Below are 26567 nucleotides of genomic sequence, written 5' to 3'. Positions count from 1 at the left end.
CGTATGTTTATCTGAGTAATCCAACAGAGTCTGACGTCCACAGTCAGGCATGTGGTTTTTGCCAGTTGTAAATAAGAACCGGAAATTTAATGATCTGCATTTGCAACATAACATATTGTATCAAATAAATGACTGTTTTTTTTTCCCAAAAGTCATATTCATAATATCTGTCTGAGAGTTTGAACTATTCAGTTGGACCAAATATTCAAATTGGAAATATTCATGAGAGAGCTTTGAGTGATGTTACTTTTGGACCTCATCCCCATTGTACATCTGGCCCTTTCTTATTTATGGGCAGTCACAGCCCAAGTCTTGAAGAAGTTATACTGACCATAGTTGAACTGCATTTTCTGTGGCCTTTTGAGCAGTGCTGGAAGCCTGGCTACCCCTACTGCCTGCTGCATTGCTTACCACTTGTAACAGCCTTGACCTTGTTATTATCACTTTGGGAAGTTGCCGTCACCATCGTGACCACAGTGCTGAGAGCAGGACTGTGGAGTCTTTTTCAAACTTCTTTCTATGGCTCTTCCTTATCTTTCTTGACTTGAGGTTGGGTTTGTGGGTAGGGAAGTCCCTAACTCTGTCCTGTACCCAGAGTCAAATGTGCTTTTACTCAGGACCTCTTTTTCTTCCAACTCATCAACCAGCTAAAGGAACAGGAGGGGCGGCTGTCACTTTTTAGAGGGCCCTGGGCTTCTGGCACTGCTGCAGTTGGTCCTCTGTGGATGTTCTGGAGGCATTAGCCATGCCATGCTAGTTGCTCTTGAAACATAGAGCCCACACCAACAGCATTTGGAGCATAGAGAAAACCTCCTATTCAGTGAAAACATACAGGGCAGAAGTAGCACCAAACCATGGACAGAAGTTGCAAATAGAACAATTAGGGCAGCGAATGCCCAGTCTAGAATAATGGTGGCCCTGAAAAGAAGGTGCTTTTCCGGCAGGCTGTGTGGCTTTGGAGTTGGACACCCCTGGATGTCCCGGCTCCACTGCTCACTAGCTGTGTGATTCTGGGTGTGTTAGACTTGCTGGGGCTCTGCTTCTTCCTCTCTAAAAAGGAGACCTGTGCTTGGAGTACACTGCCTGGCACATGGTAGCAGCACAATTGTGCGTCTGTTACATCAACATGTAAGCAGGCAGCCTTGTGTGATAAAATGAATGCAATGATGATCTGAGTACAGCCTCACTAGAATGTCGCTTAGATCTCGACTTAGACGGGGGAGACCTTGCTGGAGAAATAGCTCAGCAATTTCCTAGCTATGTGACCTTGGGAAACCCCCAGCTCTCTAATTCTTAGAAATGTCTGGAATGGACTTAACTTTACCCACCTAGGATCAGCATGAAGTTTAAATGCGTTACTGTGTGTAGAAGTGCTTATAATAAATCTATAAATTCTAAGTAAGATGGGTTATTCTATAAATGTCTTTGTATGTTATTAAGTGTAGTGATTGTTTATAGTATTTTTAAGGGGACTGGCCATGTTTCTGCACTTGAGATCCAATAGTAGGACTGTCATGAGTAGAAATGTTCAAAATGAGCCCCATGATAGAAAATGTCTGCTGATTACATGCTGTTAGTGATCTGGAGTTCTTGTTGGAACCAATATTAAAATCATCTGATTATCTCTGACCTCTAATAAAACCCTTCAGAACAAAAAAGCAGATAATGTATCAAAATACACAAAATGGTTATATTTTCCTTTTAAGCATAAGCACACAGAAATGGTAGAGTGGAGAGGAATGATTAAGCTTTAAATGTAGTCATTTTATAGCTCATCACAAACCACAAATGCAGACTAAAATCAGGAGGCCATATTGGCTCTTATATGTACTTTTTCTACAAGCATTTTTTTTAACCTTTTAAGGGAAATTTTCACACCCAGGGGAATAAGCAAATTATATAGTGTTTTTTTTTTTTCCCCTTGTAAAATGTCTGAAATAAATGTCTAGGTCTTTTTCAAACAGTCGTAATTTTCTATTTTGTTCTAAACAAGTTTCCCACTTGACAAATACTTAGATACTCAACTGTCCCTCGATAAAGATTTAAGATTATTTACTGCAGCCTTGGAAAAAGCAGTTGGCTTAGTCAATTCTGAGAAAATAGAAATAATATAACGATGCTATGGTTCCTGGTCCACTTGTAACAATTTTGTCCCCTTCCTGGGTTGGTCCTGGCTTCCTAAACATCACCTGTACACTACAGTGCTATGATTCTGCTGCTTTACCTCTTCAGAGCAATTTCACTTAAACTCTCCACTGGTTTCAGTGCACTTAAACAAATAATGTCATTCCTAATCTAGAGTTAGACCATCATAAATAATTAGCAGCTGTATCGTTAGCACTGGAAGTCCATTTTCTAAAGTCTCAATAAAGTCTTGATTGTAATGCAGACCATGGCTCCAGATGTGATGGCAGAAGTCTCCTAGGAAGTATTGCAAATATGTGTAATTTCCAGCCAGAGCAATCTGCATAAACAAGCAGTCACATAAACCACACCATTTGGTTTGACCTAAAGTTATGGCAGGAATGTCCTCAGGGTTGTTCATTGGTGTACTGTTTTCGTTCCCCTGTGCTCCATGCAGAAAACCCAAATGGCTCAGCAAATATTGACCAAATTATAATTTTGACATCAGTAATCTTTTTCTTCAGAGACTTGATTGAGGTTTGCATCTTGCTCCCAATTTCATAAGATGAAAATGAATAAAGAAGTTTAATCAGCAGATAATCCGAATACAATAAAAAAAGTTCCCAGAAGATAAATTCACAAGCAAGATAAGAGGCTTTTAGGGCAGTCTTGCAAAAAGGCTCTTTTGAAAGTTGCTCCCTTTGCATAAAAATGTCTATGAGCAGAATAAAATATTCAAACAGCAACATTAACTAAAAAAGAACACCTCAGCATTTGAAAAGTGCACACTCAGGCACTCCTTTCCTATTTAGGAAGCTGCCTGTATTTGGTCATCACCTTTTAAATAGAAAACTGTGTGTTCTGTTGGAATGGGCTAGGATTTCAGACCTGTGGGCCTCCAGAAGGATTCCACAGCGTGTGTCAAAGGATCAAAGCTTTTGATGGTATGTTGCTCCTAGTTGGCGCCACTCCTGTATCATCCTTCCTGGTATCATGGGGTTTAGCCTCACTTTCTTAATTATAAGCTCCCTGCGGTAGTTCCTTGGTTCCACACATTACCAAATGTAGCAGTTGATATAATTGTTCTTGCATGTAGGTAACTCCTGAGTGAATGAATAATGAACAGGCATTCAGTAATAACTATGGATTGTTTCAAACCAACTGGAGGAAAAAACTTTGATTTCTTTCCCTTGATACATCTTATCTTTTCCCAGCTGTCTCACGCTATTCTCTACTCCAAAATGCATGAAAAATACATTAAAAGACCAACTAGAGTGTGTGTGTGTGTGAAGTGATATACACAAACATAAAGTACAGTCTTCACATAATGTTCTTTCCTTTCAATCTCTGCAAAAAGATACTTCACGCAATGTTCTTTTCTAATATTTAATGATTTTGCTCGTTAGGTACTCAGAAATAAACATACCACTGCCAGCTAGCTTACAGAAGGCGGGCCTGTGAGAAATGGGGAAGGGACTGGAGTGAGGGTTGTCGCCAGAGAGAACGAGACTGACAGAAATCCTGTGTTTTAGGTCACCACTGCCCTCTAGGGGACACATGGAAAATAAGCAAATTCTGTCAAGCTTCTGCTAGAAATTAAGACCTTGGAAAATAAACTTCTCTCTTCAGCTTTTATTAAGGAAGGCTTAATAGAAAACTTTTTAAAGTTACTTCAAGGATATTTGTATAATCCTTAAGCATCTTTACATTGTGTGCTGTTTTAGAGTCACTCTCAGCAGATAAAAAGTTCTTTATTTTGTCTGTCCTAACTTTCTTCCTGCAGAATTTTAAACGTGTTATTTCTCATCCTGTTAAGGAACAGCTGCTTACTATGACTAATGTGTTAGTCAGTGTTTATGCTTTTAGATTTCAATGCTCCAGAAACCCCAGCTCCTGCAACCTTTCTTTATAAAGTCAGCTTGTACAGAGGAAAATATGCAACCATTTCCAAAGTTGCCAAATTGTTACTTACTTCTAGACAAAAGAAGCTTCACTAATTTAGACTGACTTTTACATGGAAGATACAACTTAAAATCCCTCAGGTCAGTCAACCTTCTTTGTATAAAACTTGAAAAATTAGGGATAGTATCTGCTGTAGTCCTACTTTATAGGCAGAAGTCAATCTGCTCTTTCATTTCTACAGTCTTAAAAGGAAATTTAAATAGTACAAAAATGAAGTTTCTGGAAGTAAATATTCTGCCTTAAGAAAAAATTTCATGATCTTATAGAAGAGTTACTTGTAAAACGTGTTTGCTCATTTAACATTTGTTGAGTATTACATTACTCAAAAGAGGGGTTCTAAGTGTACAAAGAAACTTATCATTCAGTAGAAAAAATAGTGTTATAATATTACATTTTGTCCTGTATTATGTTTGATTTTATTCAACAAGTTATTATTGAAGTGTTTAGTTTTTATGTATATTATCTACCAGGCTTTAAGTATCTTGAGAAATGGGAATTTATTTTGTTCATCTTTGTATCACCAGTACCTAGATGATTTAATTTCTCAAGCCTAATATTCTCAGTTTACAGATAAACTTAGGTTGTTCAGCAGTTTATAAAGTAGTACATAATTGAGATTTATGTCTGTGTCACTAACATGATTCCACCCTGCTCACGTGCCTAGCATAGTGCCTGACACATAGTAGGCGTTCAGTAAATTTTTTCTGAAAGAATTCATTGGTGTGCTTTTCCTAAATAGTATATTCTTTGCTGTCATCTTGGTATCGCAGGTGTTTCAAATATAATAGGTCCATTATAATTGTTCAGTGAATGAATATAGGTGTCTTAGGAAGTCTCTTTTGAGTATTTTTCCATTACCTTAATTCTTACTGTATATCCTGAATGGTAGAACAAGGCCGTAAGACTAAATGAGACAAGTGTTTTATAAGATGAAGTACTAATGGTGGTTTCCAGTTAGTTACCCTGGAATTCATTTTTATATAAACTCAGGGCATCCGATAGGTCACTGACCTGCCTTCTTGGCAATTTGATTGCCTCAAAATTTGAGGAAATGAATAGGGGAGCTGGTATTTAAAAAAAAAATCAAGTTCTAACTCATAAGGGAGAACTGGTTGGCCATGTGGAAGTAACATGAATCTTAAGGAATAATAAAAATATAGTCTTAGAAACCATGGGGATAGAAGGTCTGAAAAATATCAGACAAATATGGCAAATTTTTGAGAACAGATTTTTAAAAGTTCAGGGAACAGATTAGAAGAATTCTATAGCATAAAAATTTGAAAGAGAAAATGCCTTGAAAAGATTGAGAAGCTTGCAAAAATTTAAAACACCCCAACCTCTTAGCGTCAAGTTTTCTTGATACTAGGATTATGAGTAATTTCTTTAAAATTTTACCTCACCATATTTTTAACTTATCTGTGAAGTGGTTTTCAGATGATCAAAGCAATTCCAACTATATTATAATTTAAGAAATAAAACAAGAGTTATTTTAAAACAGGCAACTTCTACCATGTAGTTGCACATAATTCTGATGTGAAAGTTGAAAACTATAAAGAAGAAACCACTGTGGTGGTTTTTATATGACCTTCTTCCCAGTTTCTGTGCATCTGCATATGTTTATTGAGAAACTCTGTGTAGCAGCACTGTTCCAGGCACTGGGAAACTGATGTCTTTGTTCTTAGAGGGCTAATATTCTAGGAGGGGGGAAAGACAGTAAGCAGATAAACAAAGCATGTCTCTAATTCTAGGTAGCAATCTTGCAATCAAGAAAAATAAAGCAAGGTAAGAGGATAGAGAGCTGTGGGGTGTTGTTGCTCCAGACATGTGGTCAGGGAAGTCCTCTCTGAGAAGGTAGTGACTCTTGATTGGAGGCTCTGAATTGGCCTTGGGAAAATCCATGTGAAGAGTTGTACAGTCAAAGGAATGGCACATTTAAAGGAAAACCCCCAGATGATCTGAGACCAAATAAAAAAAATCTCCAGATACACGGTTTTTGTTTGTGTGCTTTTTAAATTCAAGGAGCACAGTGTTCTGATAAAAGATGGCCTTGCAGCTTAGAGGTGATGGTAACACTGATAGATGAGAAAGAGAACAGAATGGTAAGATTTCTGGTTTCTTTGTCTATGTCTTTGGAATGGAAATAATAGATGACTGTTGCTAAGAGGAAGGAGAAGATGAAAAAAGAGAATGTCAGAGGGTGCCTACAGCCTAGATGACTTCAGGGTTCTGATTGGTGGGAACTTTGCCCCATTTTTTTCATCCGTTAGAAATGATTGCAGTCTTGGAACAGAGAGACAATGTGTTGGTACTCCTATAATTCTTCTGAATAATCTCAGTTACCAGGGTTTTGTTGAAATGTGAGTTTTGGTCATCATCACCTCCATGTTGTCTTTAAAAGCTGTTTCTCCTGAAAGTCTCTTGTCCTTTTGGCTGAAATTTCCCTAAAGAGGCTGATGGAGGGAGGAGTGCAGGTTGTATTACATAACCTAGTAGAAGAAGAGTCAGGTCCTAAAAGAGTTTGGCCCAAGAGGGGAAATAAGAGGGAACAGAGGGATCCTAGCTGTCGGGGCACTGAAGGATGAGGCTGCAGGGACTGAACTGGACACCTCCCTCGCTTTCCACAGCTCTGATCCTTGACTTCACTTTCCTCTTACTTTCTTTAATGCCCCCACACTTTTCTCTCCCTCTCTCTCACCAAACAGTTCAAATAAGTCTCCATCTGAGCCTCAGACTAGTTGGGAAACTAGTGCTCAAAACATCTCCAGCTGACTTTCCAGAAGTCATCTTTCTGGAAACTCGGGGAATGCCATGGACAACCCTTAGAAGAAAACTTGGAAGTGTGTTAAATAGGTGTGGCATATAGTCAGGTGTGGGGCTGTGGCTAACTCAAAATTCTAGTGTAGTGTACAGTAAATTTTATCTTCAGACATATATATATGTGTGTATATATATATATGTATGTGTGTGTGTGTATATATATATGTGTATATATATATATACACATATATATATATAATTCTTATTTCAGAGTTTTAAAACGTGAATATAGCAACCAACATACCAGATTTTGAGTGGTTTGTTTCTTAAAAACAAACAGTAGGGTTCCTTTTAAGTTTTAGACACTGTGGTAGGTTTTGGGGACAATGGCTAAGCAGAGTCCCTGCTGCAGATGACACCTCCTGGACCATTGCTGACCATCTGTGAGGAACTGCAGAAAGCAGGAGAGGTGGGCACAAGCAAAGAATTGGCAAATGTGGATCTGATTTTCAAAAGGGGGACAGGGCTGTTTCTTAAAACCTGCATATCAGTGAGCCTCAGATCACCTGTGGGGAGGCTCACAACTGGGTTCCAAAAGCTTCACCAAGGAACAGATCATGAATATCCTTTCCTTCTCCGAAGGGATTATTGGACTAACCAGTTGGGGTAATATAAGTGTATCTGCATTTCTACAGGCTATTTGCCAAGGCATCACACAGCATCTTTGTGGCTGTGATGGAAAAATATGAACAACTTGTCGGATAACCACACTCAGAGGATAGCAGTGAGATCAGGGTCTGTCTGGAAGGACATTGTAATGGTGAGGCCCTTGGTCCCAGTATTGTCAACACTTTGAAAAAACCCCAAGTATTGTAGTAAATTGAAAGTATGCTAGTCAGGTTACAAGTTACAGCCCTAACGTGATGACATGAGTTAGGATTCCACTTAGTTGAATAAGTGAGATGACAGAATTAGAATGCCCTCCCCATTCCAAATGAAAAACAAATTAAAGTTGATGGGATGGAACAAATTTAAGGAAGTAATATTAATGGAAATAAATGTGAAGTCTGCTCTGGGGGAACAGAACAAAAGGACAAAAACCCAGCTACGCAGATTCAGGATGGGGTATGTGTGACTTGGCTCAGACATTTGAGAAGCACTTAGGAATTTCAAGTGTTGCTCGGATGCCGTTGCCACACAGGCAAATTCAGTGTTAACAGAAAGACAGTGCTTGGAATAAAGCTACTGCTAATTGTGTTTTATCCTGTGCAGGTCAGTTGGTACTCTAGGTTTGCCAAATGTTAAGAAATTGGAGCACGTTCAGGGGAAAGTGACGAGGGTGTTGAAGGGAGGAAGCCAGAGAGGATGAGGAAGTGTTGGAAAGGAGCTGGTCAGGGGGTTGGAGGGGAAGTAAACACTGCATTAGTGCCAAAGGTTACATTGAGGACAGTAAGTGGCATTTACAGAAAGATGTATTGTAGTTCGATTTAAGGACTTCGTTTCAACTAGAACAGTCTGAGGTTGGGAGGCCAAGAGATTCCTATCATCCGTGGTGTTTCAGTGTCACATCAGTCATCAGAAGAGTGTAAGATAGTTACTCATGACCTAAAAGGTCCCTCTCAACCTTGAGAATCTTTAGTTCTAGAGTTGTTCACATTGAGGTAGCTTTGGGAGGCATTTTTAGGCTACACTTCTAGAGACCTTTTAATCCCTCTTGCCATCCCAAGGTGAAATCCTTAGAGGGCAGGCTGCAGGACTTCACACATTTTTTAACCATCTCAGTTCGGAAGTCAGCAAGAGAGAAATGGCAAACTGGGGCGACTGCATGATTGACACGTACAAGGCCAACTGGGTAAAACCATCATCTGGAAACTGCATTTTGGCGGGGTCTCTAATTGTTATCTGGCAGAGGGATCATTCACTGCTATGGATTGTGGTCTGTCATTTAGCGGAATGTCATTGTGAGCGGTGATCATTTGCCTATAGTCAGTATCACCCTTTCTCTCAGTGCTGTAATAAAAAAACATGGGTTGTTGGTGGTGACAGTTCTAATTATGTTCATTGCATAAAAAATGCTTCCCAGTTTCAGATACAGTGGGGCTTAGGTGATGTGAGTGGTAGTCACACCTTGTATTTGGCACAACCAAATGCCACCCTTTTTAGGTATACAAACCCACTATTCCACCCATAAGACAAGCTTTTATTCAAGGGATAAGGAATATTCATGATAAATATATTCGTGATATTTTCCTTTTTAGTGCCTTATATAAAATATGTGCTGATCAATATAATTCAGACCTGTGTTGAATGTTAATTCCATATTTCATGGATCTTGGTAATTGTATTAAGTTCAGTGCTGCACATTTCCCTGAGAAACTAATAAATTTTGATTTAAATATTTCACTGTAAAACTTCAGAATCATTTTTGATCCTAGCATAATTCTTTTTATACTTACACTACACACAATAGAAAAGCTACCAAACAACATAAGAGTTAAATATTTTCTAACAGTACTAAGCTCACAAAACAGCTTACTTAGCGTTTTTTTCTGCTTGCTTTACTTTTATATTTGTGTCACAATACAAATAGGGCTTTTACGGTCCAAGATTAATGGTTTGGTTTTTCTCTGTTCATTCTCTATCATCCAAACTGCAGTTGGACCAAACAACAACAACAAAATAATCAACTGAATGCTGAACAACTCATTGTAAATATATTCATGGACATTCACAGTCAGTATCAGAAAAAAGGTCCGAGAATATATGAGTAACTCACCACTTTTGTTTTGGTAAAACTTCAGAGAACTGTTGTGACGAGTCAGTAAAAATAAGTAAAGCCCTGCCAGAGATTAGCTCAGGGTAGCTAGTTTTTACGGAATAATCTTATCATCTTCATTATTAGTAGTAATAATGTAATTAATTGTGTTAGCACCTGAATCTGGAATCAGGCAGATCATCCATCTCATGTGTATGAGGTCTGTTTCCCACTTTTCATTTGTAGAAATTATCTTTTAAAGTTTTCTACTGGTTCAAAAATAACTGATTACAAAGTAAGGAGAACTAATAACCTAATTGTTGTGCTTCCAAGAATCATCATTGGCTTAGTGCGCAAAACCACTAGTGGTGGATTAAATGGCAAGCTCAAGGACGGCTTAATCTAACTACTGCTAATCTTCACCAAACAGCCTTGTCAGATGTCATTTGCTCTGTGGCAACCTTGCCCAGAAGGTAGCCTTGGAAGTAAAATGTCCACTGATGTTAACAAAGCTCTCCCATTCATACAGAAACGATCACCCCAGTGTAGGAAGCAAGGACGATTTTAGGTTGAACAAAGTAGAGTTCATGAATCCTTTAACCACGCCTATAGGAGTGAATGCTTCTAATGCAGAGCAACAAAGGGAAAAGTCAAGAAATAAATTGCGTATCATTACATAGTATGTCTGCCAATTTTTCTTTTATGACTTTCTTTGGACTTAATGATTCCATATGAGTGGTTTGAATATAAATGTAAGCAATTGTTAAGGGAATTACTTCCAAGAAAACAAGCAGAATCTTTCCTCCATTAAAAGGTTTTCATCTGTTAAACACTCTCATATCTTAGGGCAGATTAGATTTAAGTGTTTGGAGAAAATGAGATGCTGGGAGCTAAAATTATCGAAAAATCACAGGGCTGGGGAACCATCAAGAGGCCGTTTAGTTCATCCTCTTGTCTCCATTCAAAATAGCATCCAAGGGGAGGGAGGGTATAGCACAGTGGTAGAGTGTGCACTTAGCATACACAAGGTCCTGGGTTCAATCCCCAGTACTGCCATTAAATAAATAAACCTAATCACCCCTCCCCCCCAAAATAGCATCCAAGGGAGAAAGCTTTTCATCCTTTCCTTGAAAATGTTCAGCAAAAACTACATTTGCGCCTTATCTGAGATAGCTGACTTGTGTTTGTTTGTTTTTGTTTTTAATGAGTACTTCGCTTCTCAAAGAATTTTGAAAACATTATTTGGGGACTGTACCATAGAAACATCGGAGCTACATTGAGGAGGGCAACACCCTTTGGGTCTTATATTCAAAAGAAATAACCCTGACAACTGAAATGATGCTGTCAGTAACACACAGGAAACTAATTTCTTAATAGAAATACTGGTCTAGAGGAAACTTGGAGGCCTGGGAGAATGGGAAAATAATATAGATTCAAACCAAGCATTAAAAGGATGAAAAACCCAGAATAATGAAAATGATTTAGTATTACATTACTTGTAGAGGAGAAGAATAGGACATTCTGGGAGAGAACTGAGTTAGATTTTAGGAAGAATTTATTCAAAGTGAAGAGTTATGCTAAACCCTGAAATGTGTTTATGTTTAGGTTATACAATTTCAGTCTTCGGTGATGATCTTTTCTTAAAGAAAAGGTTCTAATATTTGAACTAGTTTGGGCAAAATAGTTTATCGGAAGATGGAAAGATGACCTCATTAAATTAAATCAAAATGATTTAATAAATGACATTTGATACCTATTTTTTTTAAGATGAAAAAATAAAATCTCCAGAATTTTCTGTCTGCATAACATGAACTACAGTTGTCCCTCAGTATCCCCTGGGGATTGGTTCCAGGACCCCCATGGATACCAAAATCTGAGGATACTCAAGTCCCTTCTATAAAATGGTGTAGTATTTGCATATAACCTATGCCCATCCTCCCATGTACTTTAGATCATCTCTGGATTATTTATAATACCTAATACAGTGTAAATACTATGTGAATAGTTGTAAATACAATGTAAATGCTATGTAAATAGTTGCTGGCAAGGCAAATTCAAGTTTTGTTTTTTGGAACTTTCTGAACTTTTTTTTTCCTGAATATTTTTGATCTGCTGTTGATTGAGTCTGTGGATGCAGAACCTGTGGATTCGGAACCTTGGAATAAGAAGGGCTGATTGCATATTACTCCTAACACCTAACATGCATGGTCAAAATCCAGACTATCTCATCTGTGCATCCCTAGGTTTATAATTAATTAGGAGTGCCCTCACTCCTACTAGCTCCAATTAAATAGATTTAAGACCTTTTTTCAGATTAGTTTTAGGTAAATAATATAAATGCATACCTGGAAACAATTAAAACTATACTTCAGTGAACAAAATGTGATCACTAGACCTGGACTCATAACTAATTACATAATAGCCAGACCAAATAAAAAGATAAAAATAGACAATAAAAGACAACTGTGAAACTGCTTTGGTAAAATAACTATGGTTTCTCTTTGCTTCTCCAATTCCCTGATACACTGAATTCTTAAGTTCAGTATGAACACATGTCTTTCTGTTGCTATTCATTTTAAAATGAGATTCCAAAATGTATGTATAGCTAAATGATCAGGCGAGGTTTCTCTGCACGTCCAGGGAGATAAGACTGCCACTTACAGAGCACCCATTTCTTGAGTGAGATCTGGGTTTAGACTAGTTTAGAGGAAATAGCCTATAGGCCCAGTGTTTATTCTCCATCAGGCAGGGAACTTTTATTTGCTTCTCCTCATCAGGGCCCATGTTGCTGTGAGTAGAATCTAAGTAAAGACACAAGTTTAGTTGAAAGACATCTGTCAGATCTGAGTTTTACTCTCCCCTCTATGACTTAACTGGCTGGGTGAGCCTGCACGTGAACTTGATTTCTCTGAGGACAGCGTTGGACCTACTGTCATTTCTTACACGTTACTTCCCTTTCCTGTCGGGAGGGGAAGGCATTGTGATGGTATACATGGGAGTGGCTGTATTTTATAAGCAAATATATTTAAAAAGCTTCTTTACAGCAGTATGCCGATATGTTACTTTATAATAAGAAACATATCTATCAAGCTAATGAGTTGCAGTGACTGCTGTAGGTATAGATATAGATGTAGATACAAGTATATGTGAAGAATGATAATCAATGAACTGATTACCAAGTGAGTCTGGGTTCAGAACCAGGGGAGTAAGTCGGAAGGTGTAAATGGCTGATGATTCAAAGCCGTGAAAACCTAATGGATCCTTCTCTGTCCAGGGATACATTTGCCTCTTGGTCTAGACACCCATGTTCTCAGGCTGGAAGGCACGGCCCACATTTACTGCTTTGAATTTCCTCTTTCTGTACCAACATCTGATGGAATAGAATGCTTACTTGTAACAGTTTTCAAGTCATGTATAGACTGAAGCTGACATTTTAAGCTTAAGTATTATTTATCAGTTTGCATGGAAATGCTAGGTAGTAATTGTGTAAATGCTGTGCTGACTTTATCTGGAAGCAAGATTGTTTCAGCAACTTCTCTAAATGTAGTTCTGAAAAATCATGAATGCTTGGTAAGTTCTCTCTTTGAAAAGGAACACAGTGTTTTTACTTAGAACATTACTTTTCAGTTTTTCCATAAAAAAAAAAATCCCTCCTCAAAATATTTCTTTTTTGGCAGAGGCTAACAGCATTACATAAAAAAGATGACAGTCAATGAAAACAGAAATACCACAATAATGGATCCCGAGATTACAAGACCGAGAACCTGGGAATCAAGCCCAGTTCGACATTTACAATAATGGGCGCTCATTTGTATCTCACGTTCTGTGAGGGCTGCTGGAAGATAGGGAAGTGCAAGGGAGTCTTAAATGGTTCATTGTTGCACCAGAAAGTGATGTAATGTCACAATTCTCCTGTAAGGCTGTGTAAGGACATGGAGTTCTCAGAGGAAAATGATGTGTCCAATTCAGAAGCTGCAACATGTGTCAAATAAATGTCCATGGGAAGGGAAAATGCCATCGAGAAAGTCTTGGACTGGAAAAAGCCTTGAGGTATTAGATACTGGAACTGTGGTATGAAAGGGAAGCTGTAATAGCATTTCACTTGGTTATTTCATTAGTTGGAGGGATTTTTAAAAGGATGAAATTTCTATACCCCATATATTTAAATTTTACTTTCTTATTTTGAAATTTTTCTTTTAATGACATTTTTATTTTTTCTATTTTTATAAGAGAGTAAGATGGCTAAAATTTCCCAATTTCTCTCTCTCTCTGTCTTCATTAAATGAAAATAATCCACAGTGCCCACTTAAAGGTCAAGTATATCTACTTCTGAGTTACAAAACTGCACACTGAGGTGCTGATTTCTTTTACAACTGATCTCTAAGCAAGTAGCCTGAGATTATTTTAGTGACATTCCTCTGTAGTAATGCTCCTTGTTTTAAAATAACTCATTTAAAAAACTTCCATGCCCTGATTAAGTCAATACTGTGCAATAGATCCCGTAGCAAATGACACAAGTTAAAAAAAATTACTTCATAATACATTGTTTTATTGGTAGATTTGATGTAATGGAGTTTATATTTCAACATGTACAACATTTTAAAAAGTAAAATTTTTTCATAAAATTTATATCATAGCATTTTCTGAATTTTCAGGTACTTTCCTGATTTCAAAAATATATTTAAATTTTGAAAGAGACAATTTCTGGATTCTGGAAGAGTTTAAATACCCAGTGCACACAATGTTTTAAATTGTCTGCCTTTGACAGCTAAGATGCCAATATTTAGACTTTTATCAGAAACTTTCACGTGTGAAATAAGGGCAGGGACTCTGCAATGAATTTTTAAAAAACCTCAGTTTTATTGGCTAAATTTAAGAGTCTTGAGATTAATAAATGAAGGAGAATTATGTATTACAAATTATCATGAAAGCACATTTCTAATTAATTAAAACATTTGACTTATGATAAGATGACTGAAGTTTTTGGTGCTTTGTCCTCTAAACTATAAGTTTACATAGCGAAATGGCATTAGAGGGAGTATAGCTGAGTCAGTGCTTAGGGAGCTTTTTGAGAACCTTGACTTCAGGTGCAGCACCCGTGGAGAGAAGCACTTTTACGTACAGCTCCATAGAATGCAATACAGAGAGAAATAATGCACACAGGAGTGTTGTGGGGGTGGTTACCCTTTATACTAAACCTTCATAGATCACTTGTGTGTGGTTAGTCTCTTCTTCATTCAAGCAGCCACAACAACCTTCTTACTGATGCAAGAACTGATAAAGAAAAGGAAGGGGAGAAATGAAGGCAGAAGAGGGAGAATGAAGTGAGCAAGACAGCAGCCCCATAGCCCCAGGTTACTCCTTGGGCAGATGTAAATGATCAGATTTGTTTGCTCTTCCACTTGCCAATGTAGCGATAAGCCTTTTGGTTCTTTAATTTACAGTTAGGATTTTAAACTCTGAAAATCTCCACACATCTTTTCTGTGTCACTAGACAGGTGCCACGTGGTCATTTTATAGAAGGACCATCATTTCTCACCCACACAGACCAGAGGCAGCTTTCAGAAAGGTGGGGGGGTGGTTGATTTAAATACCCCAACTCAGAATTTACTGTGGATTTAAAACCTCTGACTTAATGTTGCATTTACTACTGGTGGCTGCTTTACTGCCTTTAAAACATGCATATATAATTGGATACTGTAATGCTTTGCGGGTAAAATAAATACCACCTCACACTAAAATAAATACTCTGCATGATGAAGTTCATGTAGACATAAATTAATCATTTACCAGTTAACCAATATGCACAGGAAAGAAATAGATCACTTATTAAAGGTTGCCTCATCTATAAAATGGGAAAAATAAAATGCTGATATATTTTACAGTGGTGCTATGAGGGAAAATGTATAAAATTATTGCTAAGCAGTTTATAAACCATAAAATGCAGTATGAACATTAAATTAATAATATTTGTACTAATTCAGATTCAACACCCTCTGCATTAAATATATCTTTTTGCCTTTCGAAGCATACACAAAAACCAAGCTGAAGCTTTTTATTTAATTTTTATTGGTGTCTTTGGAATTCTGCAGAGCGTTGCAGAAGTTACTGGTTATGTTAAAAACTTCTCAGTGGCTCACCCCCAACATTTCTAAGACAGAATTCTTGGCTGTTCTAGAATGGGGTTGCAACCCCATTTTTAAAGTCCTCTCCCAAAGGGTCTTATGTCTCTCTTATGTCTTTCACTTGTGTAGACATAGTAGTTACGAAGGGAACATGGGTTTGAATTTTTTGATCAGGTAGAAGTGATTAGCATGCTCTGTTACTAGGTTTATTCTAAATTATGGATGAAATAGGGAAGTGATGTTAAATTGGTTGAGGGGATGTGTTGGGTCTGTCTATTGCATGAGACTGATCTGTGGTGGAAATGTTTTGTGCTGGGACAGCAGCATTGCCTGAAGCCACGGGGTTTCAAGGATATCATGCTGTTCAAAATGTTACAGGCTTTAGAGATAAATCAAGCTTCTGTTTCTCAGCTGGAGCCCAGACATGTCATTCAAGGGCACAAGGGAGGACTAGGCAACATAGAACATATTTCCTGTATTCTTTACTTTTTCTTGTTCTTCTTTCTTTTTTGAATGGAGTTTTATTATTTAGAAGACCAGTTCGTACAAAACCTGTAATCCACTCATCACATTTTTAACATTGTCGGTGTCCCTCTGACTCTCAATGATAAAACACATCATTTCTCCACTTACTTCCTTTTATAGGGGCCGTTAATATAGAAATCCCTCGTCATCTTCCACTGAAATGATAAATGGCTGACTAGAGATAGCTGAAATGCTGCCAGATCTCCCCTATGTATCATGTGTCACCAGCAATAATAAACAGTGACTAATCTTTGGTCATGAACTATATTTATGGTTTTCTTGTCATCGGAAGGTAAGTATTTCTCGAATCAGGTTTAAGGTTCTAATATTTATGCTAGGAACATGTGTGCTAGGAGAAGTATACATAGGTCCAAAGGAAAATAACGCTCACATTTTCTTTCATGTAACTATCTATGAAACTTGGCATTTCCATCTGTATCTCTTTTTTGCATCACGATTCACCCAGGAGTGTTGCAATCAGGTATCTAACTTATCCCAGTCCATTTACCACTTTAGTGATAATAGTCTTCTTATCTAACAGGAAAAGTAACAGGGAAAGGTACATGGCTATAATGCATATTTATCCCAGTTGAATCTTATCAGAGATCAGAAGGAAACACAGTGAAACTGTTTCCTCCTCTTCCTAAATCTGTTGAGGGATTGAAGTTTTCTTAAAGGAACTGTAATAAGGGCAGAACACCAGAAGATAAAATTATAGAGGCATATTAAGGCTTTGAAGGAAACAAAAGGTCAGTAAGGCTACAATTCTGCTTCTGTTCATTTTAACTAATATCTTATCAGATGCCTACTGGATACCAGGCACTGGAATAGGTGCCTGGGATACACCAGTCAAAACTAACAAAAATCACTGTCTTCATGAAGCTTAAATTCTAATGGAAGGAGAAAGACAGACCGTAAATAATTGAGTAATAAATGAGTAAACTGTTTAATTTATTAGAAGATAGTAAGTTATCATGGTGAGAAACACATCGGGGAAGGAAAACAGGAACTGTGGGAAGGGATTGCATTTTTTAGAAGGGTGATCAGTGAAGATCTTACTGAGAAGTTGACATTTAAGGAAAGACTCAGAGATGAGAGAGCAGGTCATGAAGATTCCTTGGGAATAATGTCACAGACAGAAAATAGCATGTGCAAAGACCTTGAGGCAGGAACATGCCTGGTGTGCTGGCAGAGCTGTAGGGAAGCAAGAGTGATTAGAGTGGAGTAAATGTCGAGGTGGGGGCAGAAGGAGAGGGTGTTCATGATGGGTTGAAACACATATGACTTGAGGACCATTGTTAGGCTCTAACTTTTACTCTGATTGAAACAAGGAACTACTGGGGAGTTTTGAGCCAAGGAGCAAAATGACCTGACTTATACTTTATTGCAAATAGACTATAGGAGGCAAGAGTGGAAGCAAAGAGATAAACTCAATTAATTAAAATGAAAAGTTCAGCTCTCCTCTCTGCATAAGTTTAATGAATCTGCACCAGAAATTGAGAGACAGTAGTTCAAAATTATATGCAAAGACATTGAAGTTCTAACTACGCAAAGCCAAAACTGGTTGGAAGAGAGAGTTCAATAAAGCAATCAGTTCATCTGATCAGCACTAAATGGTTTAAGTTTGAAAACATTTTAAGCTAGGGTCTATGAATAACCAATGATAAAAAGTATAACTATTAAGGTTTGGGAACTTTGGACATCCCTTGTTAAGGAATAGATTTAAAAAACTCCCTCCTTAACATGGAATGGGTTGTGGAATTAAATAAATGCCTATCATGATGTTGAGATGGTCTCCTTTTGGTCCTGGGAATAATAATAATAATAATAATAATAATAATAATAATAATAATAATAATAATAATAATAATAATAATAATAATAATAAAATCATCCAGGTACCTTTCAGTTAGAAGTTGGAGAAACTGGAGTAGTTAAGAAGAAAGTAAACCACCAAGAAAAATGAAGGGAACCATAGTTTTGATTAATTATGTTTTTATTTTCAAATTTAAGACATATGAATGATGGGAAGAAAAAATACAGTTGTGTCTTCTTCAGGGAACAAAGAAATGGAGAAATAAAATACTGATTAAAGGTGAATTTAGCCTTACAGTCAACCTTCCTGGCAGTCAGAATTTTTAGGTTATGAAACAGCTCTTCCCATCTCTCCTGGGCCATTGAGGTTTGGAACAAATTGGACCTGGAAAAAGTGTCAAAATTCACAGTAGGAGTTGCCCACTCAAAGCACCGTTTCTCTCTCTGAAGTAGGTTACTACATTCACCTAGGGAAATTTCTATTGAATTATAATTAGGTGGCTAATTAAAAAGTGGATAATCAACTATATTAAAATATGAGAGAAAGATGTGCCCATCATTCATTCTTTAATTTGGGAAATTCACTGTTTCCTTAAAAAGATTCTCACTGGGAAATTCCATGTGTAATGTGTATGTTTTTTTTTTCTTCTTAAATCGATTTTATTGAAGGAAGCCTAGGAGTTTGTTTTTTGAGGTAATGGAAGTGATTTGAGCTGTTTTTTTGTTAATAAAAAAGTACTAATACATCATAATTATCATTCTTAAGAATGAGAACTGAAGGCAATGCAAGGTTCCTAGAAGAAATAATAACAAAAATAATAACTGCTACCATTTATTCACTGCTAATATGTTTCAAATACTGGTTGTCTCATTTAATTCTCAACAACCCTATTAGGTAATTTTATGCCTATTAAACAGATGAGGAAACTGAGCTCAGAGAAGTTAGGCAAATTATTCAAAGTCACACAGCTTGATGGTTATAAAGTTGAAATTCAAACCCAAGTCTGTTTGACAAATAATCTTGAATTAAGCAAGAGTTTTCCCTCCTTAAAATGTTTGAACATTAAACTAAAACTATATTGTTGCTTTCAGCTGGTTTTGAGATTGGTAATATTCATGTACCATATAAACAGTTAAGCTATATCTTATATTAATGAGAAGACCATATTTCCTAGCTATTTGTCCAAACATCAGTTTATTTGATAAAGTAAATGATCATCAGGAGACTGAGCCATTACTAACAGCAGAAGTTAAAAAGTAAAAGTCACCGGGTATTGTAAGTTACTTTTTATTTGTCTTTTCCTGTTTTCTTCTAATTTCTAAGAGGGTAAAAATTAAATGATATCCTTGAACTTTGTTACAGTCTTCTTTACGAGCCTGCTAGACTAGTCAGGTATTAAGTGGGTCAGTTCATTCTTAAAGGCCCTCAAAAACTGGCCGCCCCAAGTAGATGACTTAGCAGTCAGACACGATGGCCTATGCTGGGATGGGCTTACTGAATTGTTTATAGTGCTCAGTCCTGATACCATGCAGGGAATTGGGAGTTCCTTCTCTAATAAATGATGACAACAATAACAATGTCATTATACTAATACTTATTAAGGGCCTAGTTGTGTGTCAGACACTGTGCTCGTGGAGTACATTGCTTCCCTTTGCTCCAGGGTTTCTCAGTCTTGGTACTACTGACCTTTTGGGCTGGATGACTCTTTTTTGGAGGGTTGGAGGTGTTTTGTTCTGTACATCTTAGGAAAGTTTGAAACATCCCTGGCCTCTCCTCCCAAGGGGCTAGTAGCACACCCACCCTCTCCAGCTGTGATGTTGCCAAATATCTCCTGGAGGGCAGCGGCATCCTGGCATTCCTGGTTGAGAACCTGTTTTACCTCCTCAACAACTCGAGGGAGGTCAGCACTGTTAGACAGAAATATTACTGATGAGGAAACTGTGGCTCCAAGGGGTTTAAGTAAAATGCCCAAGGTCTCACAGTTAGTAAATTAGAAAGCTGGAATGCACACAGATCACCTGCCTCTTGAATGCTGTTATTCTCTGGTTGAAACTCGGGAGGGAAGATCTGCCCTCCCCGCCCACCCTCTTCCCTCATCGTGGGGGTGGAGCAGTGGGAAGGAAGAGAGAGTGCACAGAACTCTACGGTACTATGGTCTTTTATGCGACAGACTAATTCCATTTTAATTGGAATTCTGAAAACTAATGAAAAAAATTACAAATGTTTGATGGTCTGTTCTCAGGGTTTTTGAATCTGTCTGATTTAATTCTAACCAATTAGCATGCCATTATGGAGGGGTATTACGCTGAGAATCAATATTATACTAAACACTAATATTTTATTCAGTATTAAAAATTTATATAAATGGTAATACAAGTGCTTTATTCTTGCTTTCTCTAAATGAGAAAAAATGCTTCCTTAGGGCAATTCCAGCTACAAAGAGAATGTTATCATCTTAGGAGGCCATTGGTATTATACTTTACATAGATCATTGCTTAAATGAATCAGTAAGATTTAACTGAATGAAATTTGTTCATTTTATTATAAAGTGTGTGAGTTTTTTCAGGATATCAAAAATTGTTTTCCTTTTAATACCTATAGTATAATCCCTTGCTCAGATGACAACAAAATTACATTATTGTCCAATATGGCTAAAAAAAGGACAGAATAACTATCATGCTCATTCTGATTTTAGGATATCATTTCTTTTTTTCTTCCTTTTTTCCATTTCTACCCTTTTTTGATTCAGTATTTCTTAGGCTGGAATTTGAACCTAAATATATTCAGATTCTGCATTTTATGTCTTTGCAAAGGGGATCTAGTAAACCAAGATAAGCAGTTAACTAGATAAACATTTAGTAACTGCCTTGTAGTTCAGTTAGGCTGATTTAAAAATGGGATTTCAAACCTGCTTTCCAAGTTGTGCTCCTTCGTGCCTTTCCCAGTGTCTGGCCCTTGCCATGATACTCTTTGATGTCAGACCCTGGGCCCGCTGTGTGGATCCCATGGCTCTCCCTGGCCCCTCCTTCATCTGGCCTGTCCTGTGCTGCTTCTACTCTCCTAACTTTGGTAGCTTTTGCAAGCTTCCAAACTAGAGTAGCACTGAGAGATTTCCATAGTTTGGATCTAATGAAGGCATTTACAGTTTTTATCTTGTGTACTTTAATTCCCAAATTCTCAAATATTTGAAAGCTGTGCCTTCTAAACCATGCCTAACTTTGTGAATTACTGTACTTTGTTTTTCAGTATTAAAAAGTTTTGCTCAATATTTTAGTGATCTCCCAGTTGGGTTGGCAGGATCAGTCAGTTTATATGCACATACCTTGAAAAAGCTACTCTTCAGGAAAGGGTTGCTTGTAATTCTGCAGGCGTATTAGTACTTAAAAACTGGCATGCAAAGTCAAAGCAGGAAAAAAAAACCATTGAATAAATAAATAAATAAAGCTAACTAAAACATTAGCAATTGAAGGTATGTTCAACATGGTAATCACCATTACAAATAGGAAAATTTAAACTTAAAAAACAACATTTAATGGGTTGACTTTTCTAAAATATTGATTGGATTTCATTAATAAACATTTTATGCATATGCTTATTTGGAAAGTTCCTTTAAGAATGAAAGACTAATGCCTTAATGAGAGGTATTATCACATGAACATATTTGAATCTGGCTTATGAAAAATAGGGCTTGAGATTTTAAAATGTGTGCATAAAATGCAAATGGATTTAATTAACTGAAAACCCATAAGACAGAACTTCTTCAAATAAGCAATTACTTTGGGGACTAATAGTGTAAATAGGATCCTGATTCATTAGCACAAATACCCACATGAGAGAAGGATCAGCACATTTTATTCTTTAAGTTATTTATGCACACATGGTAATATCTCATTAATTTAGGGCTTCAATAAATTTAAAATCTTTGATAATTTGCTCATGAGCTGAGCTGACATTTACCTTTGTTTCACAAATAGTTTATTTATAGGTAGATAACATATGGTGTTTTAAACATTTATTTTCAATCTCATGTACACTTTTTGGACACAAAATAAACTATTTTTGGTGAACCTTGGGCACTTTATAAGCTCCTACATACACCCAATCTATATGCTAATAACAATGTTTGTATGATTTATTATAACAGGTCTTCTTAAGGTTTTCTATTTTGTAATGTTTTGTTGAAGTTACTATATGTAGTTTGAAGTAATAAAAGACACATTGGTTTAAAAGTTATCTATAATTCAGCTTTCCCACAAATGAAGATATGCCCACCTCCCTAATATATTAGAATAGATGAAATTTTACAATATTCACGGCTACACATATATAGAGAATTTTTCTTTTAAATATGTATTAGGACATATAAAGAAAATACAGTGAAGAGTGAAAATAAGCGATTTTCGTGAGTGGACAAAGGAGAGTGAACTGTCTCAAATCATTAAGTCCTTCAGGCACAATATACTGGTGAAAGAACTCAATAAGATAGCCCTTTCTTCAAAGCTGATTTCGTGCACTTGGGATGACTCAGTTCTAATCACTGGCAAAGTGATAACTTTTTCCAATTAAAGACAGTCAGTGCCCAGGCCAAAGTAGGGCATGTGGGATGAGAGAAATGCCACAGCATAGCAATCTGGCATTTCTAAATCTTCCTTGTATGTGGCCATGACTTTTCAGAGTCCACATGTCAATTTTCTGCACAAGATGCTGCTCACTAAAGAATTTTAAAAGTGTGTATAAAGTGGGTAGAAGAGTTATGTTACTTCAATGATCAAAACTCATTTGTAGATCCAAGTGACTCAAATTCTAAACCAGAGAAAACATATTTAACATGGATAAAAACCACTATCGAACTGAAAAATGGAATATTCCCCCTTTTTGTGAAACATTTCTGAAGACAAATCTGGATAAGTCATGCAGTCTTCATACAAGAAGCATTTCCATTTCTTTTGCAAATATTGTGAGGCAATTAGAACTACCCGTAGTAGTAGTTACTTACCATACGAAGGAGAAAAATAAGTTTCCATCCCATTTTCATAACTTAATCAAGAATACTTGATGAAAGAGGCCTCTTTCACGTACTTCTTGATAGTTACAAAACCTGGTAGGAGATACAAGCATGGAATGGTTCATCACCAAGAAGAAAACTTTACAAGCAATACTGATTTCTTATGTTAATGATTATTTCCCATCTGACTGAGAGGTATCCCAGCCAACCATACGTCATGTACAAATCAACCAGCTGTCCACAAAGGTTTGAGCAAGAAAGGCTGAAATGACTACTGCCATTAGAACTGAAAGAAGACCTGGGGCCGAATCCCACTCAGTATTTATTTGTCTGAGTAAACTGAAAGTCCTTAACTTCACCTCTGCCATTTCCTTCACCTCTCGTGTGGGAGTGTTAATGCCACCTATTCAATGGACTGTTCTGGCCATCAAATGAGACAATGTGTAGAAAGATACTGAATTAACAGTCAAAGTATTTCATTTATTTATTCTCTGACTCTTTATCTTAAGGATCTGAGGTGGCTTCCAAAAAGAAAAAAAATAATGAAATATGAATTAAAAATAAGAAAATAGGGTTGGGAGTGAAAAAAAGAAGATGTATCTATGCTACCTATGTTGGTCAACACTTGAAATGATTAACATTATAATTTGGATTTGAATTTCTTGGTAATTTAGGTAAAAGGATAATTTCTTCCTAAGCTCCTATTATTAGAAAAGAGAAAATACATCACTCCCCTGCCCCAAAAGAAATCAAGTATTTTATCCTCTTGATGTGAAATTCATAGACTTTTTTTAGTGTAACGTGGTACAGGGGCACTGAGATAAAATGGACTATTTAACAAGAGTAGGGCTGACTAGCTACTATGAAACCCAAAGGGCAAAATAATACTTGTGCTTGAAGGTATTTATTACTGCTATAAAAATTGTATTACTCCTCGAGACAAGCTTGGAGCTTGGATAAGGGAAATCCTAAATAGAAGCCCACTGACTCCCAGTTAACAAATGATCCAGCTCTGCTCCCTTGCTGTGCCTTCCTAACAAACACACCAGGAGCTCCTTCACTCAAGTCATGTTCTCAGGAGTGAGGAGGAGCTTCTGAAGGAAATCACTGATTGCTCATGACTCCAGGTGACTCTGGGCAAGTCACTGTTCATTAATAAATAGAGGGTAGAGCTGCAGAGAGGAAATTCGAACCCAGACGAGATCCAGTACTGCCAGCTGCACAGCGCATTTGGTGCGGCCATCCCACAAGGGAAAGGAAGAGAGAGAGAAAAGAGACAACCAAATGATAACCCTGTAAATGAAACAAATTACAGGGAGAGGCTCTTCCTTGAAATCCACCTCACTTCTATTCTCACAGGAAGTTCCTCTCAATGTTCCTTTTTCTACCTCCCCTTAAACATGGGCTTCCTCAAGATTCTCCACTTGGCAGCAATTTCTTTCACACTCAAAGCTTGAGTTACATCTTTTTTGGATGCGTTTCCAGGCTGGTTCCTCATCTCCATCCTCTCTGGAATTTGCTTCTTTTCCTACCTAAAGTCCCTGGCATTGTCACTCTCCATGGCTTGGACACTGGGCATCATCTTCATTCTCCCCTCCATTACTGTACTCTGCACAAAACACAGCCACCTGACCACAGCCACCTGGTACAAAAAAGCTTGACTTCCCTTTCACATGTCCAAGACCACTGTCAACCAAAAACAAATCCCCCATCTCCCATTCAGGCAATGGCCTCCCATCTCATATACTCTCTGCTTCCAGTCGCCATCATTTCCCAGATTTCATAATGCCCTAGTTCTTCCTAAACTTCATACTTCCCCACTTGCTTGAAAATGTCTAACAGTTATCCAATCCCTATAGGATCAAGTCTAAACTTACCGTCACTACAAGAACCACAGTTACAGTACTCTGGCTTTATTTTTGATAGTTACAAATACAGCAGTGTAAGGAGCTCTCAGAAAGCTTATAATCTAGCTAGGGAAAACCCTGCTTTATTCACATTTCTAACTTCCACGGTGTAATATTTCATGCTTGAATACTGTGGATACTATATAAACAACAAGAGATTAGATGGGTTTTAAAAGTCAGACAGTGCCGTGGAAGGCCACGATTAAGGACACTATTTTAGAAAATATTTTCTGAGTAAGTGACAATAGCAAGACTGTCCAAATTGGAAGACAAAAGTAATGAAAGGAGAGAGGATGAGGGAAAAAACCCCAGATACAGGTAGAAGTGTTACTTTTCTCTCTTTATTATTTTAACACATTTGTTTGATCAGTTTATAAAAATCAAGTAAGTGTTTATATCTGAGGAAGAATTATGCGTTTGTCTTCATGAATCAGATCACAAAACATTTAGTCATGACGCATCTGAGATTACTGCACGCAGTCCATCTTACAGCAGATCTCCCAGTACAGATAGAGGATGTCTTCCTGGTACCTAGCCTGTTGCCTGATACATATAAGGTAGTTTCATATTTGTTGAATGAATAAGTGCTTACTCATCCACTTATCCACTCTCTCCAGCTGCCCTCCAGTCTCTCTCTTCCCCTTTGTAGCCAAACTGCTGTAAATCATTACCGACGCTCGTCTTTTTTTTCTGACTCCCATGTGCAGCTGACACCACTTCAGTCTGACCTCTGCCTTATCCCATGGCTCACTGTGCTGAGATAGGACTTCCACTCCATTCCCTCTGGGTGGGCTCAAATATTTGTGTTATAGGGGTGCAGGGAGGAAGGTCGCCAAGAATGTGCTCTGCAGTTTCTCAGCCCAGGGCCTCCTTCCCCCATCCAGCAGTGCCGGCAAGTGGGTGAGGCAAGTCAACACTGCTTCGTGAACGTTTGGTTTATTTACCCTGCCCACAAGAGCACCATCGGGCAGATGAACAGGCAGCCTTGAGCTCATAAAATTCATAAAATTCCCTAGTATCAGTTTCAGGTTTTCTTTCCAATTCAGACCCCAGAACCTCAGACTGTTCTGTGCCCAAATTCCACCTAGTTCCACTCTTTCTGATGGTCACCAGTATGTCAAAACGACTTTCTTCCTGATCACGCCTGCTCCCCAAGTATCTTCTTAAGATATATATAAAATATGAACATGTGAAATATTCTCAGGCATGACCACAGACAGAGCCAGTTACAGCGCTGTTTCCCAGACATATCATTTGTTAATTTCTTTTCATTTTAATTCAAAACAGTTCTCTCCGATCAGTGTTCTCCACTTCTGCTAAGTAAACATTTCTGTCTTCCACATTCAAGCCTACTGACCATTCCCACCTTCTCAAAATGAAATTCTTGCCTCTTTGCCCACCTTGTCCCAGCAATCGCCTGGGTTTCCTTCTGCTGCTACTCCTTCAGGCTCCTCCTTCACTATTTGGCCATTATGGATTTGAATTCCTCAAGACTTTGCTCCTAGCACTCTCTTCCATTGCTAACTTGACAGCCTTTCTCTGCACAGTCAGATCCATCTGTGGATCACACCATATCCAGGCCCATGAATGG

General features: G+C 37.6%; 1 protein-coding gene across 2 annotated transcripts in view; it reads right to left on the bottom strand.

Annotated features, from left to right (window-relative positions):
• Window positions 1–26567, bottom strand: part of RHOBTB1 (Rho related BTB domain containing 1) — a 116468-nt gene that overhangs the window by 79808 nt on the left and 10093 nt on the right. For both annotated transcript variants that reach the window (XM_064488139.1, XM_031461241.2), the window contains one exon: window positions 23061–23162. The gene's annotated coding sequence lies outside the window, so the exon portion shown is untranslated. The remainder of the gene's footprint in view (window positions 1–23060; window positions 23163–26567) is intronic.

Source organism: Camelus dromedarius, chromosome 8 (assembly GCF_036321535.1).
Source record: "Camelus dromedarius isolate mCamDro1 chromosome 8, mCamDro1.pat, whole genome shotgun sequence".
Lineage (NCBI taxonomy): Eukaryota > Metazoa > Chordata > Mammalia > Artiodactyla > Camelidae > Camelus > Camelus dromedarius.
Note: the sequence above shows the minus strand (reverse complement) of the source record. Positions and strands in the feature narration are given on the sequence as shown.